Below are 6,482 nucleotides of genomic sequence, written 5' to 3'. Positions count from 1 at the left end.
CAACCCCCGAGTTCCGATCCAGACCCCCTACGCGGCTCCCCTCCTGGAAAGAGACGGGCCTGTCGTGGGGTAAAAAAGGAGAGCTGACCGGACTCCAAACATGCGTCCAAACCCTGGTGGACAAGAAGCTCAAACTTGTTAACCTAGTCCAGGTTATGCTCATCCGCCGGATCCTCCCGTGTCAACAACGGGCTTTCAACATGTGGGAGTTCGACCTGGCGTGGCACCGAACTCTGAGCAGGCTCTTCGACACGACGTACGAAGATGCCTGGAAGGTGCTTTTCAAGGGCACCGAGGACCCCGCATCCGCTACGGAGGATCGCGGATTTTGCACGCAGCGTCATGCTCGTGCGGTAAGCTGCTTTTACCTTTTACAGGGTATTAGTTTTCCATAGTTTGACTCCATGCGGGATCTAAGCTCCCTTACCTTTGACAGGATTGGCAGGAGACGTCCGGACAGATCAACTGTCCGGCTCCTTTGCCCGACGGCCTAGCGGACGCTCGCGTGGCGAAGCTGCTGGTTCCGGCACCCTACGTGGTGCCGGAGAAGAGGGCCAAGAAGAAGGCCACGGGGACTCGAAAGAGTGCCCAGCGCCAGGATTTGTCGGATTCATCATCCGACGACTCCAAGGCGCACTCCTCCCATGAAGACGAGGAGGAGAAAGAAGAGACCTCTCCCCCTCTAGCGGCGGGAGGGAAGAAAAGGAAGGCCGCCCCAACCGGGGAGGCCGAAGTGTCCAAGAGGGGGAAGACCCCTACTCCGGACTACTCCACCAACGCCGACGACAGCGAAGAGGAGTGGCCGCACAGGGCCAAGCCCCTGGCGAGATCGTAACTATTCGGATACCAGAGTGATTCATAGTATTCCCCCATTGCACAGTTTTTCCTTACGTCGAACATGATTGTGCAGTCCGCCCAAGGACGGGCTCGACGAGTCGTCGAGCGGCTCCCTGGATTCATCGGATGTGAAGTCGCTTCCAACGGCTTCCTCCTCCCACCCTACGGACGGCGCCGAGGTGGCGTCCCTACAGGTTCCAAGCCAGGAGGAGGTGGTCCTGGAGGCGCCGCAAGGCAACCACCCGGACTCCAGGCGTAAAAGGGGATAGAACCCCCAAGGGCTCCAAGTCCGACCTTGAACCGGACACCACGCCGGAACCTTCAACGTTTCCGGACTCCGGTAGGCAGCCTCCTTCCAAGAGGAGCAAGCCTACCGAGCCAGTGACCTCCGTCCAACCGGAGGCACCGAACAGTTTGCTGGAGATGCTTAACGGCGCCTCCATCGACGAGGAGCACCGCACTATTATGAGTGCGGTGATCCAGAAGGTTCAGTCCGCCAAGAGCGGACTGACTGAAGCCTGTGCCAGCCTTCTAACAGGATTTGAGGTAAGTAAAGAATATGTAATAATATTACCGCATAGACAGTAGCCCCTGATGCTCTGTTCGGCGTACGGAAAGAAAAGCCGAATAGAGGATCTAATAACATTCGCAGGAGTCTAACATGATCAAGTCAATATGCGTATGCAGGCTTCGCTGCTGGCCTCCGCCGCACTGCGGAGGTGGATACGCTGAAGCAGAACCTCAAGCGGTCCGAGCAAGAGCTCGGCCTAGCCAAGCAGCAGCTCGAGGAGAAGGAAGGTGAGGAATACCTTATTGAAATATGTGAAAGGTGCAATTGCAAAAAGTGACAGAATTAACGCGGCTATCATAGGGGCCACAACTGTGGTGGCGACCCTTAAGCAAGCGTTGTCCGAGGCCGAAAAGAGGGCGGCCACAGAGCGCAACAAGCGGGAGAAGCATGAGACGCAGGTTGGCGAGGTGTGGTAAGAGCTCCAGGATCTCATGAAAAAATATGAGAGTTTGGAGCTTGACTCGAAGACGCGAGAGTCTGAGCTCGCGGCGGCCATTAAAGATGCCAAGTCTGCCAAGGCCGAAGCCCAGAAGGCCCTCCAGGAGGTTGAGGCAATAAAAAAGATGGCGGAAGGTAAGGCATTCTTTATGCAAAGCAAACACGTAAAAGTGAATTACTTGTCACTTACCCGAATCCGGAGCTCTCCAGGAGCGTTCGCAGATCTTCCCCGGAGTGTGTCAAATGCCGCCGCATTCTATCGAACCGAGGAGGGCAGCTCGACGGAGAAGGTGTTCTGGTCTCAATACGCTGAGGCCGGACACCCCGTGCCCCTGAGCGACCAGCTGAAGCATCTGGTCGAGCTCAACAAGGCGGCCGAACAGGCCATGAAGGGCCTCATTGTCCAGCTGTGGCCTGGAGGGGCTCTGCCTGGGAGCTACTTCGGGCTGGTGCGGCGGCTGGTGGAGGCCTGTCTAAGGCTCGAAGTCATCAAGCGCTCTGTCTGCATCGAGGGTGCCCGTAGGGCGCTTGCCCGTGCGATGGTGCATTGGGGCAAGCTGGATGCTGAGAAGCTTGTGAAGGACGGGCCACCGCCGGGCAAGGAGCATCGCAAGCCCGACATGTATTATGAGGGCGTTATGAAGGGTGCCCGCCTTGTGGCGGATTAATGTTCCATGAATGTAATTTTTCAGTGAACTCGCTCGTTTTGTCCTGTGCGCTAAAAATGTGTTCATGTGCGCTAAGCAATGCCTTTTGAATTTAAAATATTACCTTCTGTGCGGCCGTTTATCAAATTTGAGAGATGGCGAGTCGTCGGCTTCTGCCCCCATGGCACGAGTGCTGGGGTGTTCGGGATGAACATGAGCGCTCTTTTTCCCATTCTTGGGTCCTTCGAGGGAGGCGCTCAACACAACGAACAAGGCAATCAGACTATAATGCTTGAACACTCTCACTTAGCCATAGAATTCTATAATTTTAAATTTCGGCGAAGCCCCTAGTGTTCGGAAGACCGAGTTCGGGGCGCTATCCACGCCTAGGCCGGACAAAGCCGACTCCTCGCTCTCAGAGGCATAAGTCTTTAGGGACTCGAAAACGTCTCGAACAGCGACCAGCTCTCACCTCATCATGACGGTCAGTTTGAGATTTCTCTACTGAGGTGCTTAGCCCAGCTCAATTGGGGCACAATCGCAGTAGTTCTCCTAGTGCTACCTTAGCCGATATAACGAAACGTAAGGTACCAAAACATAGGAGCAGGGCAAACCCAACAATTGACCGAAGACATGATTCGGAGCCAATGCATATAATGCTATAAGTTCGGGGTGCCGCACTTGTGAAGGTGTTCGGACTTCTCACACCATGTTGTGGGGTACTTAAGCCCCTGGCATATTGGCTGTACCAAAGTGTACGGGTGCAACATGTCATTAATGAACATATATTCGTAAAAAAGAGGTAATGCAATAATAGACGGAAGCTATGCATTGTTTATTTAAAAAAGCTGCGATCAAAGTAGAATGATACAAATAGTGCGATAAGCAAAAGATGGGACTATCAAATATGTCCTTTCCAGGGGCGAGCTACGGAATGTTATGCGAAACAGGTATACTGCTCGTTATAGAGACCACCTTAGAGTTCCGTAGTGCGGCGTAGCTTTCTGCTTCCCTGGTTGTATCGTTTGTGCGGCAATTGTACTGCCGGACAAGCCTTTCGAAGAATGGAGTCCTAAAAATAAGAGAAAATTAAGAAATCAGCAGCCCCTAGTGAGGTTTAAGCCGTGTTTCGGGCGTGCCGTGATGGTGCCCCTCCCCCTGTGCCCATGGTATTTCTAGAGCATAGTTATGTATGTGCAACACTGGTTTCGCAAGTTCGCGAGGGCTGGGGTTGGGGACGCATTGCCCCGCTTGCTCGGAACGTGCCAAGCGGTCTTGTTGTAGGTTACTCCGGGCGCGATTGACGGTGTCCGGACGTTTAATGGCCGGACTGGAGAATTGCCTTGAGAGGCTGCTTTGTACTTCCGTTGCGATAGCCACCGTATGCTCCTCCGTTCGAAGAGAGCGTCGGTGTTTCCATTGACCGTGATGACTCCTCGAGGGCCTGGCATCTTGAGCTTGAGGTATGCGTAGTGTGGCACCGCATTGAATTTGGCAAATGCGGTTCGCCCGAGCAGTGCGTGATAGCCACTGCGGAACGGGACTAGGTCGAAGATTAACTCCTCGCTTCGGAAATTATCCGGAGATCCGAAGACCACTTCAAGTGTAATTGAGCCTATACAGTTGGCTTCTACACCTGGTATGACTCCTTTAAAGGTCATTCTGGTGAGGTTAATCCTCGAGGGATCGATGCCCATGTTCCGCACTGTATCCTGATAAAGCAGGTTCAAGCTGTTGCCGCCGTCCATAAGGACTCTAGTGAGGTGAAATCCGTCAATAATTGGGTCTAGAAACAATGCGGTGAATCCGCCATGACGGATGCCAGTGGGGTGGTCCCTTCGATCAAAAGTGATCGGGCAGGAAGACCATGGGTTGAACTTTGGGGCGACTGGCTCCATCGCGTATACGTCCCTTAGCACACGCTTCTGCTCCCTCTTAGGGACGTGGGTTGCGTATATCATGTTCACCGTCCGCACTTGTGGGGGAAAACCTTTCTGTCCACTGTTTTTCGGCGGCCGGGGCTCCTCCTCGTCATCGCTATGCAGCCCCTTGTCTCTGCTTTCGGCATTTAACTTGCCTGCCTGCTTGAACACCCAACAATCCCTGTTGGTGTGATTGGCTGCTTTTTCGAGGGTGCTGTCGGTGTCAAAACCGGCGGATCTAGGGTAGGGGGTCCCGAACTATGCATCTAGGCCGGATGGTAACAGAAGGCAAGGGACACGAAGTTTTACCCAGGTTCGGGCCCTCTTGATGGAGGTAAAACCCTACATCCTTCTTGATTAATATTGATGATATGGGTAGTACAAGAGTAGATCTACCACGAGATCGGAGAGGCTAAACCCTAGAAGCTAGCCTATGGTATGATTGTTGTTCTGTATGTTGTCCTACGGACTAAAACCTTCCAGTTTATATAGACACCGGAGAGGGTTAGGGTTACACAAAGTCGGTTACAATGGTAGGAGATCTACATATCCGTATCACCAAGCTTGCCTTCCACACCAAGGAAAGTCCCTTCCGGACAAGGGACGAAGTCTTCAATCTTGTATCTTCATAGTTCAGGAGTCCGGCTGAAGGTATAGTCCAGCCATCCGGACACCACCTAATCCAGGACTCCCTCAGTAGACCCTGAACCAGGCTTCAATGACGACGAGTCGGGCGCGCAGATTGTCTTCGGCATTGCAAGGCGGGTTCCTCCTCCAAGTACTTCATAGAAGATTTTGATCACAATGATAGTGTCCGGCTCTACAAAGTAAGTTTCCACGTATTGCCATAGAGAGAATAATATTTACACAAATCTAATATGCCGACGTATTCCGTAGTGTGACATCGCACCACGGCCAAGCCTTTATTCGAATCGTTTTATTGTCCCACCTTAGTGTGTCATGCGAGGCGGTTTCCTTGGCACGTCTTGTTAAAGCAGAGACCGTGTCCCCTTATTCCAGGATTCTCATCAGTACGGGCGTGGGTAACCCAACCGCGCCATTGATTACGACGCTTGGGGATAAGCGAGTTTTACCAGGCTGGTGGCACACATAGTTGCGTCCACCCATATAAGGGGATAAGGATCCACCTCTTCACCTACACCTTCTTCCTCCTTTGCCTATCCATTTTTGCTCACTCAAGATCCAGCGCCCAAGTCCGCACTCCCCACCCCAACCTTCTCCAGCCATGTCCGGAGCGGGAGGCAAGTGGATGGTCTCCTCCATTACGGAGGAACACATCAAAAAACTAAGGAAGGCCGGATACTTGTCTAACGACATTGTGCACCGGCTTCCCAAAGAGGGGTAGCTCATCCCCACCCCTAGGCCCCATGAGAGGGTTGTGCTCCTCCCCCATTTCCTCCGCGGACTGGGCTTCCCTCTCCACCCATTTGTCCGGGGGCTCATGTTCTACTACGGCCTGGATTTCCATGATCTGGCCCCGAATTTCATCCTCAACATCTCGGGGTTTATCGTCGTGTGCGAGGCTTTCCTCCGCATCCGCCCCCATTTCGGCTAATGGCCCAAGACTTTCAATGTTAAGCCGAAGGTGGTGCGCGGCAACTAGGTAGAGTGCAGAGGCGCCATGGTGGGCAAGATGCCCAACGTCTTATGGCTCGAGGGAACCTTTGTGGAGACCCTGAAGGGGTGGCAATCGGGGTGGTTTTACATCACCAAGCCGCGCGACCCTGAATGGGTCGCAGCCCCCGAGTTCCGATCTGGACTCCCTACGCGGCTCACCTCCTGGAAAGAGACGGGCCTGTCGTGGGGTAAAAAAGGAGAGCTGACCGGATTCCAAACATGCGTCCAAACCCTGGTGGACAAGAAGCTCAAACTTGTCAACGTAGTCCAGGTTATGCTCATCCACTGGATCCTCCCGTGTCAACAACGGGCTTTCAACCTATGGGAGTTCGACCTGGCGCGGCACCGAACTCTAAGCAGGCTCTTCGACATGACATACGAAGATGACTGGAAGGTGCTTTTCAAGGGCGTCGAGGCCCCCGCATCCGC

The sequence above is a fragment of the Triticum aestivum genome, chromosome 3A, assembly GCF_018294505.1.
Source record: "Triticum aestivum cultivar Chinese Spring chromosome 3A, IWGSC CS RefSeq v2.1, whole genome shotgun sequence".
In the NCBI taxonomy this organism is placed as follows: Eukaryota; Viridiplantae; Streptophyta; class Magnoliopsida; order Poales; family Poaceae; genus Triticum; species Triticum aestivum.
Note: the sequence above shows the minus strand (reverse complement) of the source record.